This window comes from Arvicanthis niloticus, chromosome 14, assembly GCF_011762505.2.
Source record: "Arvicanthis niloticus isolate mArvNil1 chromosome 14, mArvNil1.pat.X, whole genome shotgun sequence".
Classification (NCBI taxonomy): Eukaryota; Metazoa; Chordata; class Mammalia; order Rodentia; family Muridae; genus Arvicanthis; species Arvicanthis niloticus.
Window position 1 is genome coordinate 48,789,345 of NC_047671.1, and position 21,468 is coordinate 48,810,812.

At 46.0% G+C, this 21,468-nt stretch overlaps 1 protein-coding gene and 1 long non-coding RNA gene across 3 annotated transcripts in view; one reads left to right on the plus strand and one right to left on the minus strand.

Moving 5' to 3' along the window:
• Positions 1-21,468, minus strand: part of LOC143434334 (uncharacterized) — a 314,842-nt gene that overhangs the window by 91,001 nt on the left and 202,373 nt on the right. Inside the window, exon 7 of the long non-coding RNA XR_013103765.1 lies at positions 14,942-15,214. This is a non-coding gene — a long non-coding RNA (uncharacterized LOC143434334). The remainder of the gene's footprint in view (positions 1-14,941; positions 15,215-21,468) is intronic.
• Fgf1 (fibroblast growth factor 1) overlaps positions 1-21,468 on the plus strand; it is an 87,864-nt gene that overhangs the window by 36,355 nt on the left and 30,041 nt on the right. The gene's annotated exons all lie outside the window — the stretch shown is intronic.

Sequence of the window (21,468 nt, forward strand, 5' to 3'; positions counted from 1 at the left end):
TCCAGTTCTCCGACCAACACTAACATCAGTGAACCTTTGATTTCTCTTATGCTGAAGCCACTGAACCCAAAGGTGTTCTCTTTTGATATTTGCGCTATATTTTCAGTTTGGGCAGAGCTTTGCCTCTTCTCCAGGGCTGAGTCCTTGGTGATTACATCTTTCTTAATGCCCTCCTTAGATCTGAGTTGAGCCATCAGGATTCCATTTACATGTATTAATGGCCAGGAAGACAACCCACAACTTTGGATATACAGTAAGTAGATCTAGAAATAAAAGCAGAAGGGTACAGTGCTACTCAGTCCACGTCATCCATGCCTAGGACTCGGGTTTTCTGACCACTTTGCAAAGCTGGCCTCCTCGAGTTTCCTGTTTTCATCTAGTAATATTTTCTGAGTACCTACTATGTGACAGGAAATGTGCTAGGAGCCCGTCTTTGCAGCCAGCAAGCTGTGAAGAGCATCACTTTCCACACAGCGTATGCTAACTGGGCAGTTTTATTGTGAAGTACTTGAAAATCTACATGCATCCTAACTGCTTACTGGAGCCCGGGTGTTAATCTGTCCTACCCTGTGACTATTCAATTTAGCTAGTTTAATTCTTGCAGTTCCAAAGTAGCTTCTTTATAGCATCCTTAAAGGAGGATATTCAGTCCTCCAAGGACCAGCCTCATGGTCTGTGTGATGAGAGGAAGGAGCCAGCATGGAAAAAAAAAAAAAAAAAAAGGCAATTTTTCCAAATAACTGTTTTTCCCTGGAGTTCCGAGAGCAGAGCTGAGGCTGGGACCTGTTTGGATGCAGGAGTCTGTGGTGACCTGGCACTAATGCCATCAAGCCTGCTGGTGAGCCACAGGCCTGTAACCCTCTGCTTCTGCCTAGTCACCTTGCCCCGCTCCTCCTGCTCCTCCTGCTCCTCCTGCTCCTCCTGCAGGCAGAACTGGAGCCTCCTTCTCCTTTCTTCCTCATGCAGAGGCCCATCTGCCAGGCTGTCCTAGCTAGGCCTCAGTATGCATTGAATAGAAGAGAGTAGATCAGTAGACGACTCTACTGGCAGATGAGCTAGAAAATGTCATGCAAGAGAGATATGAAAAGTGACCCACGCAAGACCAAGGGCTGTGAGGAACCAGATTCCAATATCATATTCCAGGTGTCCAGCGAGTACTCACTCAGCAGCTACTTCTGCCTGGACTTACTCTAGACTCCAGCTTGGAGGGTCAGAGATGCTCACAGACTTACAACCACTGATACTTCTTAGAGAAAACTGTGTGTCCTAGTCTACTGCCCTCAGCTCAGTGAGCTATCTCTCTCTTCACCGCCAATAAACTTGGCTTTTGAAGAAAGCTATCATTCTCTCTAAAACCATTCCACTTTCCAAGACATCTGGAAGAGGGCTACGTTTTTGTAGCGTTGTTTCATCAAAAGTTCCAATATTTCCGGCATCCTTTCTGAAGCCACGTTGTTCACTCAATCCCAGATCATACAGTCCAACTCCTCAAATATTTATTGAGCTGAGCACCGTGTTAGAAGGCCTGGACCCACCCTCAGGAAACGCACAGACCGAGTATGAGACACAGCAAACAACATTTCAGTACAGCATGGATGTAGGTGCAAAGAGAGGCTGCCACCCAGGGAGCACCGTGCAGTTACTGTCTTGAGGGACAGCCAGATGTTAATTGGAAAATTACTCAAATAAAAGGAGAATCTGGAGTCTGAGCAGCACTGTGGAGGAGAGGCAGGCGGTGCCCTGCAGCTTTAATGCTCAATCTGGCTGGGGTGGGAGAGTATTAGGTGAATTGGCTGAAAGAATGTTCCGGGCACAGGAAGAATGGAATGGTGGCAGCGGGGCACGGAGTAGATCTGTATTAGTAACTTATCACTGTGGCCAAACACCTGACAAGAAGCCACTTAAGAGAGGAGGGGTTGACTTTGCCCTGGAGATTAAAAAGGGACACAGTCCATCATAGTGACCACAGTGTGAGGCAGATGACCATATTCTAGCAGTCAGGAAGCTGATAGGAGGTGGCTAGCAAACCACAAGGCCCACCCTCAAAGGACCCACTTCCTCTTGCAAGGCTTCACCTAAAGATTCATAACCTTTCAAAACAAAGCCACCCCCCTGGGGACCAAATGTTTAGACACATGAGCCTAAGGGAGACATTTCACATTCAAACTACAGGAGTTAGCTAAGGTGTCAAAAGAAGGTAGATTTGGCTGAAACAGAAAGCCAGCAAAGCCAGCCATCTGACCCCCACTGAGTGTGGCTGAGAGTAGTCTTCACTTTTGTGAACTCACTTCTTCCTCTGTAGATACACCTTGAGGATTGGGTGAGCCTTACTATCCCCTCGGTGTCCCCCATCCACCAGGCTGAGCCTGCAAGAAAGGACCTGCAAGGCTAGGCTAATGCTTCTGTTCAACAGTTCACATGAATCTGTGGGCGCCAGGCCAGGAGGTCTCCGAAGCCATGGAAATTAGCGTAAATGTCTGTAAAGGTAACCACTGGGTTTTCTGGAGACATTCTGAATGAATGACTGGTTAGCCAGCTGACCACAAGATTCAAAAAAATAAAAAGTCAAAGGGTTTATCCTGAATACCCCAAGGTGGGGGGAGCAATGGGGAGGCAGAGCCTTTTAAGAGAAGACCAGCTATAAATGGAAAATTACACTGAAGAAAAACAAGTTTGATGTGAACCCATTTTTGACTCTGTCTGGAAATTCAGGGCATAAGGAAGTGAAGGGGACAGGGGACAGGGAGTGAGCGCAGATGTAGCCAGTCTGAACCACCCGCCTCTGGAGTTGGGGTGGACTTGTGTGTGCGTGCGTGTGTGCGTGTGTGTGTATGTGTGTGTGTTGAGAGAGAGAGAGAGAGAGAGAGAGAGAGAGAGAGAGAGAGAGAGAGAGCACAATAGTAAAGGCAGTACCCACATGGCTGCCATCCAGATACAGACAGATTCAGGCTCCTAGGGTTGCACATGCTGGCTCATGCGGGGAGCAGGGCATGCAATATGGGGAGGGGCACAGGGGAGCACTATGGAGCTCCAGGGGCACGTCTGCTTTAAGAGGGTCATTATGCCCATGGATGGGACGATCCATGAGAGAGTAGCTAATTGCTGCTCTTTCTGAGTAGGGCTGAACATTCATACTCAAGGCTGACAGCTGTAGCGCCACAGCTCACTGGAGAAGCACTGGTTCTTTCTGAGCATCATGGTGCTCTGAATTTCTCATCAGAAAAGAAAGGCACCTTATAATTCCAATAGCACCACATCAAAATATTGACATTAGTAAGAGGCAACATTTGGTGACGGTAGAAGGTCGACACTGTTTACCTCCTTGGGTGGGACACGTCAAAGGCAATCATGAGCACCACAGGGACGAGCATAGGCTGCTGTACAGGGTGGTCCCAGAAGATGACAAAGTCTAGGAATGTTGTGACTCTCTTAGCTTGTACAAGTGGTGTCTATGTTGTTTGTATGACAGAGCAGCCTTGTGACACATTTCTTGGACCATATCCCTGTTGTGAAATGTACATCTATCTGTCTTATGACCTGAGGTCAAAGTCTCTGGGTTGAGGTCCCATGAAGACCCTTTCCTGGACATGTGGCCTTGAACAATAACATAACATAACATAACATAACATAACATAAGGCTTCAGTCCTTATCTGTAAAGTAAGACTGTTGGTAGCACCTACATCACGGGCTTAAAAAGAACGATGTAATGAAGGCTACTCCAGAGAGTGCCTGGTACAAAGCATTCAATAAATATCCATAATGGCAATTACTGTGGAGTCTTTCAGCCTGTGCTTCCGATTACCCCGCTACCCAGTCCCAGAAATGGAGTTGAAAAAGATACTAAAGGTCCACATGGCAGAATATTACTCAGCACTAAAAAAGCCATGAGCTACCAAGTTACAAGAAAGTGTGGAGGCATTTTAAAGAGAAACAACGGGGAGATGCCAACCTGAAAGGCTGCAGGCTGCCTGATTCCTACCATATGGTTATCTGAGAATGTTAGCACATGGAGGCAGAAAGATGCCCATGGCCACCTGGAGTTAGAGACATCTGAGGACAAGGCTTCAGGTAGGAAAGCCAGCTGTGTGCTACTGTGAGGGTAGACAGCTGTCATTATGTTTGTTATAACCTTTAGAAGGTACAACCCCAAGAGAAAACCCATTGTAAACTCTGGACCTGAGGTAGCACTGTGCTGTCAGTGTAGATTCACGGATTAACAAATGTGCACTCTAGTAGAAGGTGGTCACTGTGACAGAGGCTTTGGGGTGGGGGGAGGGAACTTGTACTCTCTGCTCAGTTTTGCTGTGACCTTGAAACTTCTGGGGGGGGGGGTTGTTCTTTTTTAAAATCAAGTCTATTAACCAAAAGGGGGAAAAAGTCCAAGTCAAGTTATAAAATGGTCACATATTGACTATGAAGAGTTTAGACAAGAACAGTTATAGGATACCAAGTATGTTGGGCATGCCTATCATCTTAGCACTTGGGAGGTGGGAAAGGGTTGAAAGTTCAAAGCCAGCCTAGGCTGTCACAAACAAGCAGTTGTAGGTATCTCTCCACCATTATCATTTATTGGCTGTGTGAGAGTTCCAGGTTAAATGTGTGAGAGAGAAAATCAAGAGATGTGTGAACATTCACATAAGACAAAAATCAATTGATGCGTCTGAAGATAGAGATTTGCCATAAACAGCTCCATGTGGAGAAAATACAAAGGAAAGGCCATTAGGAGGTATGAAGGGGATCACGGAAAACAACTGGCAAGACTTTGCAAGAGCAGTCCCTATCTGCTGCTAGACAGAGAAGGACAGAGCCCACGTCCTTCCTCCAGACATGAAGCAAAACAGGAGAAGGCAGGAAAATGGGAAGCCCTTCTGCTCAGAGTCTGTGCTCAGGGGAAAACAGAATAATGAGTTATTCAAATAGGAAAGAGAATAAAGAAGCCAAGGAAGAGTGTGGTTCCTGAAGTCTGCTTGGCTGGTGACCGCTGTATTAAGAAACCATCTAAATGGGCCAATGTTCCAAGAAGGCCCTGAAAACCCAGTGGTATTACTGAAGTAGATGTGAGTGAGCCAGGTGCTGTGACACAAGGAGACCATCATGTCCAAGTTAGCAACAATCCAGGAAAGGATGGGCCCACAAAAGGCCTTGCTGATTAAGAGTGTCATGGTGAAGATGCTCACTGCCTCTTGACTGCTCCTCAGTCTGAGGGACACTCCTCCTCTGTCCTACAGACAGAGCAAGCTCAGCCTGCCAACTTCCTAGCATTTATCCCTCAGGAATTCTGCTTTCTGCTGGACCAGGGATTCTGAAACGGAATATGTTTATGAGTCACCTGTGAGTCACCTGAGGCATCTTGGGAACTTGAGAATGGAGGAGGACTCTTCAGTAGTAGGGGCATCAGAAGTGACACCTGGGCAATGTGTGGGTCAACAAGCAAAGAGCTAAGAGACGGAGCACCTCTGGGATTCAGGGACTAGTGGGGCAAAGGGAATAGCGACTGTCTATGGCTGGGAAGGCAAGGGAAGCTGCAGTGTGATTGGAGCACCACTGGGAAGAAGAGGAAGAATGACAGGGCCAGGGAGAGCCCAGAAGCTGCTCAGCCCACAAAGCACACATCCCATCACTGAGCTACGCCCCCAGCTTCCATGGGAGCATTTTGAGCAAGCAAGAAACTATCTCAAGAAAAACTGATCCAGGAGCATAGTGATTGAACACAGGTGGCCTGGGACATGGTGGCAGCCGTGGAGAAAGTAGAAGAAGTCAGAATGATGACACACTTCGGAGACAGAACTTGCTGGTGAGCTAGATGAGAAGAGCTGAAATTCCCTTTGTGTCTCAGGCTGAGGCACTGAGAACATTTACTAAAATTTGAAATACTGGGCAAAGAAGAGCTTGGGAGAGCCAACAGTTCCATTACATAAAAGATAATTAGTACACTTCCAAGCTGAGGTGCCAAACAGGCAATGGGATGTAAAGTCTGGCCATATATGATCTCTGTCCCTCCCCTCCCCATGTTCCCACTTACCACATCCCCCATGGACTCATAAATGCCTCGAAGTGGACAGTTTTCTTTCTCCTTCTATTTTCCAGGTGTTTTTTCTTATTACATAGTGACCACTGCCCAATGTACCTGCCACTCTTAGGATCTTGAAACACTAAACATGTATACCTACTAGATCCAGCTACCTTACTCCTGAAATAACCATCCTGCGGGGACTCCTATTAAAACTAGAGAGCATGGATATAGCTCAGTCCATAAAGTGTTTGCCTAGCGTGCATGAATCTCTGGGTTCAATCCCAGCACCACATTAAACCAGGTATGGTAGAACATGCATGTAATCTTGGCACTCAGGAGGTAAAGGCAGGAGAATCAGGAGTTTGAGGCCAGCCTCAATTACACAGTAAGTTCGAGGCCAGCCTGGGTTATGAGACCCTCAGTAAACAAACAATGCCAGGTGGAGTGTGGTAGCAGATGCTTCTGATACAAGCACTGAGGAGGCTAAGATGGGAGGGCTAATAGTTCCAGGCCACTGTATGCTATACAGGGAGACCCTGTCTCAAGACACAAATGAAACATCTAGACTGTTAGTGACCTGTCATATTTTCTATTGGAGAATTATTTATGCACGTTAATCTCCCATGGTGGTCAAAATCCTAAAATGTGCAGCTTTGGAAGCACTTCCTTAATTTATTTTGACTCTGTCTTCCATGCTATACAGAAGTGTGCTCGGCACAGTGAGACCTCCACAGTCAGTGTGCTGAGAAAGTGAGCCACTAGTGAGAAGGCTTTGTCCCAAGGTGACTGTCAGTTTACTATAGTCATCAGTGGTCAAAGGAAAGACCTCTGAATCCTTAGAAGACTTCAAGATAGCTGTGTTCCTGGTTTAGGGTCTAGAGCTATCCCATTCAGAGAGTCTCAACACATGTGTGTCTTGACATGTGCATTACCTGCTGTAGGCAACTGACACTTTTCTGAGAAAATATTAATCTAGTTAAGGAACCCACTGATGACCCCATTATTAGAAAAATACATTACTTCCTAATAAAAATATTACACTTGTAGATTGCTTTTTTGTTTTTATCTTTTTATCTTATTTTATTCTTACTGTTACCAGGCCACCCCATACCCAGCTCTTACAGAAGTAGACATTGTCCCACTTCGATTTCTACCCACACGTATCAGTGTTTTTCTAGGGCCCTGGGATCCAAGGCTGAACCCTGATACTTTATGCCCTTCTGTCCATTCTGTCCGTGAGCCCTCATGAAAACCAGATTTATCCATTCTCGTGCATTTTGTTACCTGCTGTGCTGGGTCATGGATTCTGAAAATAGAAAGAAATGGTGAGAAGTTAGATATCAGGTCGCGGGGTCTTGATATGCAAGCTGACAGACTCCTATAAAATGAGAGAGTACCTGAGAGCAAAGAGGGCCGGCCATGGAGTGGGGCTGGGCTGTGGCCTGAGCTCAGGAGGGCGGTAGAAGTAGAAGCTGAGGCCTGCAGGCCACGTAGCATGGACGGAGGACTGAAAGCATGTATGGAGATGGAGAAGGCGAGGAGAGCAAGCAGAGAAGATGTGGAAAGAGGATGGCGAGAGGACATGGCCACCAGTGGCGGCCACCACCAATGGAATGTCAACCACATGCCAGACGCTGCAGTAGACATTTTCTAACAATTTTTATTATCAACTCATCCCATTGACCCTAGAGGAGGTATGGTTATTTTACCCATTTCACAGATGAGGAGCCTGAGGGTGCAGGGTGGGGTGGTGGTGGTTTGGGGCTGGTGAGTTACTCAGGATCACTGGGTTAGGGACATCAAGAGCTGAGATTCAGACCCAGTTCTAGTCTTCCACCTTCTGATCTTGATTCAGGGACACTGCTCCCATTGAGCCTGCCATAGCTGAGGAACGAGATGTCTCCCGGCACTCCAGAGAGCAAGGTGCTGAGTGATGAGCTAATTTGGAAGTGCAACTCAAAACCCTTCTGTGACTGAACCGTCTCGCCGATGTACTCATCCATCACCGGGGGGACTCACACCATTGTGTCTGGCCCTACCTAAAGGACTTTTTTATTGTCTGCCCTTCGTCGTGAGTAATGCCACTTTCCATTTTAAACAGGGAGCTTCAGGAGATGACCACAGTGTAAGCCATGATTTAAAGCTAAGCACTGCCTGGGTAGTTACTCACCCCCTTCAAGATGTGGCTGGCACACTCCCTCCTGCCTGGGACACTGCAGGAAGACCTGCTTGCCTGCTGAAGCTGGAAGGCAATCTGGATGCCACAGTCAGACTGGGCATGGTGCCAGGGTGTGTGGAGGCTGTTGGCTTGGCTGGCTCTCCACCTGAGGGAGGCTGGCTCTCTCATACCGGCCCCCTGTGTATATTTAGGTTGTGTTACTTGTTTGTGTGGCGTCTGCTGAAGGCCTACTATGTGCCGGGCACTCCGGTTCTCTGCTAGAGATCCCACCAGCAGTTGCACAGCAACCAGTTTAGGGAAGATAAACAGGCAAATATAGTAAAATGTCACAACCAATAGATAAAATATGTAATCTGGCAGTTCAGGGAGGTTTGGGGACCAGCAGCCATAGGACTGGATGCCATGGTAGACAGGGAGGACAAAGGACTGTTGGCTGGCTTTCAGTATTGTAAGCAAACAAAACAAGCTAAAGAGAGAAGTTTGAGGTTATTTCAAGAGTCACTGGGAAAGCAAAGTAGCCCCGAGTTACAATGTAGGCATCTTTCACCCAGACAAGGCCTGTGTGTGTGTGTGTGTGTGTGTGTGTGTGTGTGTGTGTGTGTGTGTGTGTGTGTGTAAGAGAGAGAGAGAGAGAGAGAGACAGAGGTGTGTGCAGAAAGATAATGATGAAGATGGGTGGGGCTGAAGATGCTGGGCAGTTAAGAGAAGATGACAAATATTCAGAGCAGCAGGTAGAAGTGGAGAAGGTAGGGAGGAGAAGGCTGGTTCAGGATGACCTAAGACTGTCTGAGTCAGAGAAGCCAGGAGGTCCAGCTTAAAGAGAGCCCAGGCTTCCTGAAGGAAGCAGGCACCAGGCACAGCCAGGCTCCTAGGGGATTCCTGGCCAGAGACATCTTCTAATCTCTGAAGGCTCTACCACCTCTTCAGAAAGCCTGCCACGTGCCAACAGGTAAGAAGAAAGTATGTTCTAAGCCTCTTTTGTATTTCTGTGCTCCTGGGGACATTCTGGAGGGCACAGTTCTCACTGCGTGACTTTGGGCTTATAGAGCCAATTAACTCAGAGCAACGTTCCTCGTGTGGTAGGTGTCGAAGGTGAGGAGAAGCCAAAGGGCACGAGAGCAGCCAGCCTTGCAGGGCTGTGCAGACACAGGCTGACAAACATTGTCTACTGTCTCCTTCTCAGTGTACGTGCTAGTTTGTAGGTAAAAGACCGGTGTGCAAAGGCTCAGATTATGTGGTGGGCATTATGGAACCAGGGTAGAGTGCAAATGTGGCTGACCACAGCTGTATGTTGGCAGGGGTGTGAGGAAGTGAGGGTCAGAGGAAGTCAGATGACCACCTGAGAAGAAGACCGTCTTCTCCCATGCTAAGTGCACAGCAAGGCACCCTGCGCAATCACCCCTCTCATTTGAACCTTAAGATCAGCTACCAAGAAAGTTCAAGTTTCATTTGAAGGGGGATCTCCACCTTCCTAGAGGGAGCCTTGAGTGAGGAACTTTCAACACAAACTCAAGGCATTAACTTCTGGACTAGCAGGGGAATATCCAGCATTTTAAAATTAATTATTAAATTTTCCCTGGTTATATAAAAAAGGGTTCCTTATATATTGTATAAAAATAATACAACACAAAAATAAAACCATTGATATTAAACAAATAAACTGTTAAAGGTATCTTAGCTATAATCTTACCACTCAGTGCTGGCTATGATCATATTTTGAGGGGTGTATATATTCTACAGTGTGCATGTGCGTGCAAACGTATGAATGTAATTTGTAGTCTTTTCTTCTGGTTGTACTCATTGGTATTGCCTTTTGAAATTACAGTTCTTGATATCTGAAATTGTTATTGGCCGATTTAATCTTTGTCCTTAAGGGAGACTTGTGCACTGACATACAAGTTTGAAATTCCGCTAAGTGAGCACCAGCAGAACACGGCAGTGACTACCACTTTGTTCAAACGAGTGGACACCAACCAGACACAGTTTATGGGAAGGGATATAATTAGGAAGCATTTGCATTTTCTTTACTTACTAAAGTCTGTTTCTTAATTTTTCTTCCTTCTAAGATAGGGTCTCATGTGGCTGAGGGTGACTTTGAAATCACGATCCTCCTGCTTCCTCCCCCCAAGGGCTAGGATTACAGGTGTGTGCCACAACATTGGTTTTATATGATACTAGGAACTGAATCCAGGATCGCTGAGCTACACCCTTAGCCCCAAGTACTCACTATTATTAACTACTGACACCATACTGAAAACAGAGCTCTGCAACTCGCTCATGCTGACTAACCAGAACTATGGGCTCCATATCCTCTCATTTGCATTTCCTTTCTGCAGGTACCACTACCTTCTGCTGCTATAAATTTGACTTGTTTTAGATTCAACATATAAGCAAGATCTGTGCTCTTTGTCTTTCTGTACCTGGCTTATCTGCTTACTTAATACTTCTGGGTTCATCCATCCTGATGCAAATGGCAGTATTTTCTTCTTTTGATTAAGGCTAAATAACATTCCATCTATTGATAAACATCTGGGCTGATTCCTAACTTTGGTTGCAGTAGATGCAAGGATAAAAATATCTTGGTGCAATAGATGTGGGGATAAAGATATCTATTTAATACAGTGACTTCAATATATTCAATAGTAGAATCACTTGCCATCTCCTCGGGCCCAAAGATTTCTTTATTTTTATTTTATGTGTATGAGTATTTGCTTGCATTTATGTCTGTATATCATATAAATGCCTGGTACCCATGAAGGCCAGAGAGGACATTGAATTGTCTGGGACTGAAGTTATGGGTGGTTATAAGCTACTGTGTGGGTGCTGGGAGCTGATCCCTGGTACTCTGCAAGAGTAGCCAATGCTTTTAACCACTGAGCCATGTTTCCACCCCAGACCATTGTTAAGAAGTTTTCTCTTATGTATTTTCCTTTAGTAGTTTATGGCTTGGTTTCATACATAAGATGTCCATGATTTTAAGTTGATCTTTTTATATTATATGACCCAACATATTTATTAAATATGTGATACATGCCAGACCTATGTGAGAAACTGGGAATTAAAAGCTGAGCAAGATAAGTGGGGGTTCTATCCCTAATGCAAACAGCCAGAGAGCAAGCATGAGGCTAGCTCTGAGTCTGAGGGAAAAGCAGAAGTGCCTTGTCTTTCCAAGGCAGGTGGGGGTGGAGACAGGGCTGGTACAGAGAGGTCTAGGCCAACAGGAAAGCAAGATCAAAGGTGAACACAATGTTGGCATATTTTGGAACTGGAAGTTCACTCTTGTTGGAAACCACTGATGAATGTGATGCCAGGGATCTCTTGGGCCATCTGTCTTCTCTCAATACAAAGACCAGGAAACATCTAGAATATAAACTCTGCAGGTGTGCTCACCAACAGAGAATGGGGCTGGAACACAGCAGATCCTCTGTGGTCATTTGTAGAATAAATGAAAGAGGTCAGGCAGGTGATCTCAGCCATCTTCACCAAATGCCAGGGGAACCAGAAGTGGCTAGGGATTGGGAGCACTGGTTGTCTTCCCTGGCTATACCCATCCTAGAAATGACAGCAGTTGTCAGAATAGTTAGAACTGTGTGGCTGGAAGGCAGGTCTGGACATCACACTCATCTGCTGAAGCACAGGCCGTCTGTCTAGGCTCCCATAAGTAGAAAAACAGGCAAAAAAAGAGAAGACAATGGTCCCAGTGCCTAGCCTGGCACAAGAGGGTGAGCTGGCTCCTCTGCTAGGTGTCATTGCCTGAGCTATAATTATGTCTCATCTCAGTCAGCTGCTTCACATCTGAGTCCCACATTCCCAAGACAGGCTGCCACCTTCTCAGAGAAGGTGCCTGGACTGACGTCCCCAAAATATTCTAGTCAGGCAGCTGTGAAGACTGACTTGGCCCTTAGCAAACACACCCACACACAGGAGGCTCCTTTAACTATTTTATGGGCCTCTGCATGCACGGCCCTGCTGTACCTGTCCACCATGCCACTCAGCAGCCAGAGTGACCTTTTAAAAATTGTAAATCTGATGATGTCACTGCCCAGCCTACCTTGTCTGGTCTTTTCCCATAGTCCTGCCAATAAAGGCCCACAAAGCTCCAAGTAACTCGCCAGTTGCTCTCGCCACCATCTTCTCTCCTCCTTTCTGATGGATTCCTTACTTCCTCAACTGGAATATTCTCTTTCTGGATTCAGTACTCTTGCATCTGCCTGTCTCTACTGCCTTCCAATAAGGAACAACCCTTTCTCTAGGACAACTTGCCATCCCTCAGGCTCTGTAGTTCACTTGTTATATGGTTCCCTGAAAGCCTTCCACTTCACTATTCTAATGTTGAATTCACCCAGAATCCCTTGCAATTTGAACTTCAGGAGTGCCTCACTGTGTGTGCCTTACTCTCTACTACTTTCCTCATGCCTGGCACTACGAGGTGCTCATCAATGCATGTTACGTGAAGGCACACACATTCAGATTCCTGAACCCATGGAAGCAACCTCTCCAATAAAATGAGGGCAGAAAGAAGCTAAAACACAGCGCTACTGTCTCAGTTCAGGACTGTCTTTTCATTTGGGACAGATTTGCCTGCTTCTGTGCTGTGGGTAGGCCTGAGTTAATTCTTCAGAACCGCTTGCTGGCTTAGCTCAGAACAGCCTGGGCCTTTGTAGTAGGCCATGCCAAAGCAAAGCCTCGGAGAAAACCCACAAACATCAGACCATATCCAGGTGCTTCTGCATGGCCCCAGCCTCCTGCCACACAACAGAGCAAGAGCAAGGAGCCTGCCCTCCTCTTGCCCCGTGCTCTGTTTTGCTTTCTCCTCCACCCCCCAGTAGCAACAACAATTATTCAGTAAAGAAAATAAGAGTAATGGAAAGACAGAGAAAAAAATAAACACTGAAATGGGCAGTGTCCCTTAGCTACTGCTGAAACACACACACATACACACACACACACACACACACACACACACACACACACACACACAGAGTAGATTTGGAGACATTTCAGTGATTTAGCTAAGGGAAGAAAAATAACCAAGTTTGTTTCCGTTAGGTGGCACCACTTTTCTTTATACAAAAATAATAAAAAAAGAGAGTTACTGAGGCCCATGGTTCACACAGCAAGGAATTTGTCAGAGTCCCCTGGGGTAACCTGCTAGACAGGGGGCTGCCAGGCTTACTTGGCCCAGTGCATTAGAACTAAGAAGGGGGACTTGGTCATAATTCCCAGAGATGGGCCACATACAGAAGAAAGCTCAGGGTGTGTGCAGCAAGGTGGGTTCTTTGCTGATAACAGGAAAGGCTGCTCAGGAGGAAGTTCTGATCTCCCAAGAATCCCAAATGCAAGTGCCAAAGATGCTGAACAAAAAAAAAAAAGCTACAAATCAGACTATGATACACAGAAAGATGGAATCTGCTGCTCCCTCTTCTAGTACAAGTGGGAAGGAAGGGTCAGATTCCACTAATTCACTAAGTTAACACGGCCTGAACTATACCTAGCAGCAGGGACCTGTGCCAGATAGACTAGGAAGGTGATGGTGGCAGTGGGATTGGCCAGAAGCTGACAGCAGCTCATCATGTCCATCAAGACGGTTGTGTTTGTTAAGTGTGTTGCATGCATTAGGTCAATTACTCCACCTGGTCACCTCACACACAATTATTACCATCATCAGTCTATGGGGAAGAATGTGGAGATTCAGGGGTTCAGGGGGACTTGTCCAGAGTCACTAGTGAGCTGGTGCCAAGCTAAATGGGAAGCCAGGTCCCCAAATTTGGAATTACTGATGTAAACTATTATAGTGCATCTCCCTGACTTCTGGGTGCTTATAATCAAATGGAAAAGGCCTCATAAGATAAGCCTTCTGCTCTTCTAAACACTGACTAGAAAGGCTCATTAAGTTCTCCTTATATCGTGCTAGGGTTCCTAGCTCCAAGTTCTGAACTCTTCCATATTCCTCCCACAAGCCAGTTCCAAAGGCTTACAAACCACAGGCTCAGGTTTATCACAGTAACAGCCGCACTCCCTATACCAACTTTCTGTACTAGTTAATTTTTATGCTACTGTGATAAAATGTGCTGACAAAACAACCTAAGGAAGAAAGGGTTATTTTGGGTTAAAGTCTGAGGATTAAGTTCACCATTCAGAGAAGGCATGCCGGAAGGAACATGAAGTTGCTGGTCGCACTGTGTCCTCTGGAAGCAGACAGTGATGAATGCTAGCTCTCAGCTCACTTTCCCCCTTTTTATGCAGTCCATAATTCCAACCTACATGATGCTATAGGTTAGGTCTTCTCAATTCAATCAACCACATGAAGAAAATCCTTCACAGATATGCCCAGAGACCTATCTCTTCAGACATTCTAGATCCTGTTGACAATATCAACCATTATAATATGATTATATAAGTGTATGTTTATATAATTTCTTTTTATAAAATGTTTACATTTTTAATATAAAAATTAACAGGAGATCAACTGAGGTCATTAACCAAAAAAAAAAAAATTAACAGGAGAGCCAGCATCATGGTGCACAACTTATAAACCCAACAGCACCCAGGAGATAGGGGAGGGAGGGTCAGGAGAACAAGGCAAGCCTCTAGTACACAGAAAGTTCAAGGCCAGCTTGAACTACACGAGACTGTCAAAAAGAAAAGAAAATGTAATGGGGACTAATCCTAGCAGAGATAATCATATACCTTAAAATATTTTCATCATTTATTATGTATATATTCTACTTTTCCTAATTTTTCTTACCTTCATGAATTGTCCATCTCCTGTTTACTTGTTGAATTGATAGGACAGATCTAACAATTGTCCCTGTTCCCCAGGTAGGGGGCACCATGCCCCTGTGGTACAGGAGAAGACATGTGTCTTAGAGATGCTGTGATAACAAATGAAAGGCCCTTCCAAGTCTCCGTACGTTTCTGTTGTTCAAGGAGAACGTTCTTGGTTGGGATCTTCATGTTCTCAGTTCCCTGGAAGCACCGCCGCTATTCTGTGGGTAACCTAAAGCACTCCGTAGGCAGGCTGCAACCAAAGACAAGGTAAACAAGTCAGTGACACTCTTCCTTCAAGGAAGTTATGGCTGACTTGGACTTACGGGACGTTTTTGAAAATGCTATACAGAGTTAGTTTCCTTTAATAAGGAGTGTTAAGCTCAACTTGGAAAGTTGCAAGTAAGGGACCATGTATGAGAACGGAGAAGGGAAGCCTCACACCTGTGTTGAAGGCAGTGGGAGAGACATGAGCTCTGGGGAGGAAAGAGCCTCCTCTCCTGGAGGATCATCCTAGCAGCTTGATTTCTTCCCATCGTCTCATTTTAATGCACAAACAACAGCATCAAAATAATAAATGAGCAATTGACTAAAGTAATGGCCCAGCCAGCATGGGGGGTAATTTCAGAACGGAAATCTGAGTCTGGCCAGATAGATTCTGCTGAGAGAATGATTGAAGAGAGAAGCTCCTAGAAGCAGATAAAATTTCTTTGTAATGTTTGCCTTGAGAAAAGGCATCCTTTCACAGGAAGAAGGCCAAATCCGGTCTATTTTTATAGGAGCATTTCAAGTGGTCAGTCGACTTATTTCCTGTGGTTCCCAGAAATTCTGCAGCAGACTCCGAAGAGGATGTTGGTGATAGGGGAACAGGACTTGATGAGTGAAAATCAGTAATTATCTCTATATTTGCCTCTTTTTTTTCCTATAAAAATAGTCTAGGGGAAAGCCACCTGTTTAAAAAGTGTAAGGTTCATTCCCAAAGAGCTTAGAGAGGCACATGAAAGTCCCTCAGTGTGGCAGAGTCCTTGAGTCAAAAATTTGCAACCCAAAATTTCATGTATCTGCTCACTCCCTCTCCCCCTCTCTTCCTCATCACCCAACAAGCATTTGGGCCAACCCTTGAGGGCTAAGAAGAAGGTGAAGAAAAATGGATTCTACCCCTAGGAGCTCACTGTCTAAGAAAGGAGACACACTGAAAAGGAACTCACAGCAAGGGGTGGATAATTACAAGTGGTGGTAAGGAAGAAAAGAACAGGAGGCTACATAGAGCCTGGAGAGATGGCTCAGTGGTTTAGAGTACTTGCTACTCTTGCAGGGGCCCCACATTTGATTCCCAGTGCCTACATGGTGGCTTACAACTATCCATAACTCAAGTTCCAGGGACCCCATACCATCTTCTAACTTCCATGGATACTAGGCATGAACATGGTGCACATAACACACATGCAGGCAAAATATTCATACAAAGAAATCTTTCAAAAATTGGTAAATATAATTTGGGGGAGAGCGAGAGGGAGGGAGGGAGGGAGGGAAGGCCAGGGACAGGGACAGGGACAGGGAGAACATAGAGGAAGAAGAGCACTAACTAAACTTGGGTGAGGAGGACAAGGAACATCTCTGAGGAAGTGGCCCCTCAGCCACCATCTAAATGGCGAGTATAAACCAGCCAACAGTTATTGCTGGAGAAGGTCGCTGCTGGAAAGGGGACAGTTTGTTGGAAGGCTGTATGGTGAAGACCACAATGAACTTAGGATCCAAGGGTAGATGAGGAAGAGGCTAGAATGTGGGAACAAAGTAGTATGGGGGTGCGCTGGGCCATATAGCATCATAAGGGCCATACCAGGATTTAGATTTTGCTTCATAGAAATGCAAAATTATAGAAAATTTTAAGCCAGGGAATGACGAACCTGAAATAGGTTTTTAGAGCTCTCTCTGACACTGTGCATTAAGTAACATGATGAGCCATATAAGAAAAGATGGGCATGGTAGCACACGCCTTTAATCCCAGCCCTTGGAAGGCAGAGGGCAGGTGAGACTTTATGAGTTCCAGGCCAGCCTGGTCTATATAGTGAGTTCTAGGACAGCCAGGGCTACAGAGTGAGACTGTAGCTCAAAAACAAAAACAAAGAAAGGAAAGGGGAGGGGAGGGAAGGGAAGAGGAGGGGAGGGGAGGGGAGGGGAGGGGAGGGGAGGGGAGGGGAGGGGAGGGGAGGGGAGGGGAGGGGAGGGGAGGGGAGGGGAGGGGAGGAGAAGAGACAGAACTGAAGGTATGGTAGGCCAATGCAGGAACTGGCAAAGGAGCTGGTAATGCAGTGTACATTGGGTAAGCTTTCACAGGAGTCAGAGTCTGATTCAAATACCTCAGAGATGTCAGGCAGCTAACAAGGCTGGGACTGGGATAACATGAAGGAAGCCACTGTTGTAGGCTTACTTAGCAATCATGCAATATTTTATTTAAAAAATTCAATGTACTAGAGAACATATTTATATTCAAAATTAATAACAATAACCATGACATATTTTGGGCTGAGATGAAGCAGGGCAGTGAGGGGAACTTTGTCAGATGAAGGTAGTACAACAGAATTTGATGCTGAGGAGGCAGAATCTCTGCCTCCAAACGCCGTGTGTTAATAAGGGTTTTCTGTCAATCAAATTCTCCACACTGTGAAATCCTATAGTCTAGGGACTATCCCTGTGGAAGGTCACATTGAGCAGTAACACTCATCTATGTGTGTACCTCCTACAAGATCAGATCTATGGGAATATCACACTGCTAGGGGCTTCGTGCAGGAGGATGGAAATACTGGGAAATGTCTGCCTTCTCTCCGCTCCGCTCTATGAGCCTATCCGAAGGCAGATTTATAGAACTCTAGAAGAGCCCCTGGAACTTGACAATACCAGGGAGGATCCAGGAATGTAGATCTTTGGCTATCCAGGGTAGTTATACATAAATATGGCAGCAGAGGGAAGACAGGTGACCCTTTGAAGCCTCTCCTTCCTTCTTGTTGCCCAATCTGTTTTCAAAGGCCAATAACTTAAGTGTCTCCATTTTTTTCAAATGGCCACACCCAACACAGTGATTCTTTGATTCCAGAAACATAAGAGGGGTAGTGAATGCTGAAGGAGATAAATGGCTTTGGAAAGTCAGATAGAAAACACACGAAAAGGAGGAGACCGTGAGAGCTGAAGGACTATGAGCTACCAACTAAGCTTGGGTAACCTTCATGGACAGGCCTCCTCTGACAGAGGGGTGGGCAGTCTTGGCTAGCGGTACCTACCTGCCCTCAGCATTTTCTGAGAAATGGCGTCTTGACCGTAACATGCACCTTCCTGGAGACAGGAGATACCAGGGCAGATTTATCTCTTAGGTTAGCTCTTAAAAGGGCATGAGATTTCAGCTCCCTTCCAAGTGATTTCATCCCTTATCCAAGGCTGGCCATTCCCTTCAGGACCTGTGGATATTTTTTCCTGCTCCTTGTCTCTCCCATAACATGCACTTGGGTGCTCCACTGTGTGGGGACCTGTATATGGAAAGCTATGTCACAGGATCCTGAGAGCCACGGGGAGCATTGAAATGCAGCGCAAATGGAAAAACAGCCTTTGGGGGACTATTCATATGGGATCATAGAGAGTTGGTAAATACAAGGAAATCTAAAAATAACCAAAGTCCTTAAAAAGGAGCATACCAAAGGGAGCAAATGTGCCTCTGTTCCACTGCAGTTCCTGCAAAACCAGCCCCGGATGCTTGTGCCCGAGCTCCTGGCTCTTTTGTTCCTGCCCTTTTGCCTGTGATACCCACAGGGTCCCTTTGCAAACCCTGGACCTGGCTCTGCTACTGGTTCCCAGCCTGGAACTCTCAGGGCCCAGCAGGGGTCTCCATGGCTTTCTTTCAAGGACTGACAAGTAAGCAAGCTCCATGGGTTTTCATTCCTCCCTTGGCACCCAAGCATCTTCAACATCAGCCACACCCTGGCCCTGCCATCTGCTCTTCCAGAGATGAGTAGATAGCATCTGTCCGTCCTTCGTTTTCATACTGTTTTAAGTGCTATCAAAAATGAGGCCGCCCCATAGCCAGGCGATGTTATAAACAAATGTGGAGGGGGCAAGGGCTTTATGTCTTGGCTAAGACACAGGTTTACTTTGCTGAAATGCACAGTCCTTTCACAGCACAACTGTCTACGACTGAGAAAAAAACAGACTACTTGTATGGCTCACAGAAAGAGTAGAACGCAGTCCCCAGACGAGCCTCTAAGAGAAGCTCATTTGCTCAAAGTGCTCTATGAAACTCTTTAATTAAGAGCCGACCCATCAAAGCACAGGGTCAATGAGCAATGTAGTAGTAGAATCTACTGTCACGTGACTCTTGTCACGTGACAGATTCCTGCCCAGGCCTTGTTCTGTTTCCTTATGACACTGTCACAAGACTGGCACTCCTGGTTTTCTTTATTATGATCTGCTGTAGATGGAACCTTGAGCTACCTGCTAAACATGACTGTGCTATATCCTCAGTCCCAGATAACCCAGAGGAACCGAAGGGTCAAGTAACTTGCCAGTCATAAAGGGGTCAATATCACCACACACACACACATACACACACACACACACACACACACACACACACACACACAAATCAAGTCTCAAAGTGTGAGAATGCTCCCTTCGTGAGGGCATTTCCAAATTTCTAAAGTTGGGTCTTTCCCGAGTGGGTGCTGGCCCTGTCCTACCTCTTTATCAGCTGATGAGGGTGACAATGATATCCTATGACCCTGGGTCATCTTGAGGCCCAAGAGGAACAAACTGGAGGTGGTCACTGCAGCACATGGGAAGGGACAGCTGTCATGGGCAACTTGCAGGAGAGCAATTATCCCTGCTCTGGTGCTGTCTATAGGACTGCACAAGTCACAAAGGCTGGGAAGGTACGAAGAACAGAGAAGGTGAAAGGTCACCCAGTACAAAGAGCATTTGTTCTGATCACACCCAAACCGTGATTACAGGAACAGACTTTGGAAGCAGAAAACCTTACATTCAGATCTTAAGCTTTCAACACTAAAATGGGACAGGGTACATTTCGGGATTGATAATATTACTCTATTCATTTACCACCTTTGTTAGAAGGGGTGGGACAATGCTTCTCTAAGAGAGTCTTTTTGAAAATTAATTAATGCATTCAGCATGTGTAGGACCATGTCTGGTACCCTGGACTAAGAACTTTTACTGTTTATGGTTGTAGCCAGGGCAGGCTATTGGGTAATGCTTTGGTAGTGCAAGGCTAGTCCAGATAGAGAACAAGCACACTTGTCAAAAGACTGAGTTTGAAGATGTTAAGATTTCTAGGTCAGGAGCGGGTGGTGCTGAGAGAAAACAGGCAGGAGAAAAGACTCTGCAAGCACCATCTTCCAAAGGGCAGGGAAGTCAGCTGACTTGAAGAAAGGAATGTCCTTGCTGGGCCCGTCCTAGAAACTGTAAAGTTGCACAACAGATTAAAAAGATTTTTTGGAGACACATCAGTAAGAGGAGGTTGAAGGAAGAAGATTGAGGGCTACAGGAACCCCTGCAGAATCACTTAACACTTGGCTCTGAGCCCCGGCTTTAATGCATCAGTCTACAGGAAAGATCTTTCTGTTTAAGATGTACACAGGTCTTCAGGACACTCTGGACCAGAGCGTCCCATTAAAATTCAGACAGAACTGGAGCCAGCGGAGCAGACCACTGCGCCAGGCAGCCTCTGCTTTTCCTCTCCGTGTGGATCTCTGCAGGCACTTAAAAGAATGTCTGACCTCCGGTTGGATGATGATCTTGTGGTGGGGAGGAGGTTGGAGGGTGAATAAACCAGACTGCAGAAGATAAAAGGTCTCAAATGGAGGGAGAAATGAAGGATGTCTGAGATGACCCTTGTGGGGAGCGAGTGCATCCGTCTTTCTCTGTCTCTGTGGAGATGTATAAGGGCATAGGCTGAGCTACCGGGTGATGCACCTGGATGAGATGACAGTCTCACTTCCTGCCAGCTGCACTTGGTCCAGGCAACAATGGCTTTCTCTGGAGCATGGCTGAGTCTGTCAGGGCTGTTTAAGCCACCTTGAGGGCAGAAAGCACAGTGATAGATGCTTTTTATCCTAGTACTCAGGTGGCAGAGGCAAACAGATTTCTGTGAGTTCAAAGCCAGCCTGACATACATAGCAAGTTCCAGATTAATCATGGCTACATGAAGAAACCTGATCTTGAACCATTTTTTTAATGGCGCTGGGATTGTACAACTGTCATACATCATGGAACAACACCAACGGGATCTGGCACAGTCCCCTAATCAAACATAATAGCGATTGTGTAGTCAATCAGATGGAAGTTAACAATAAATGAATAAACAAAGACTTGAAAAAGGCTGTAGAGAGCTTGGCCGGAGTTATGAAAGTACTTCTAGTTTTTTAAGATTTGGGATTGGGTACTAGGGACTGGGGGTGGGGGGGAGGCTCTCTTTTCCTTTCTTTCTCTAAATTCCCAGGTCATCTA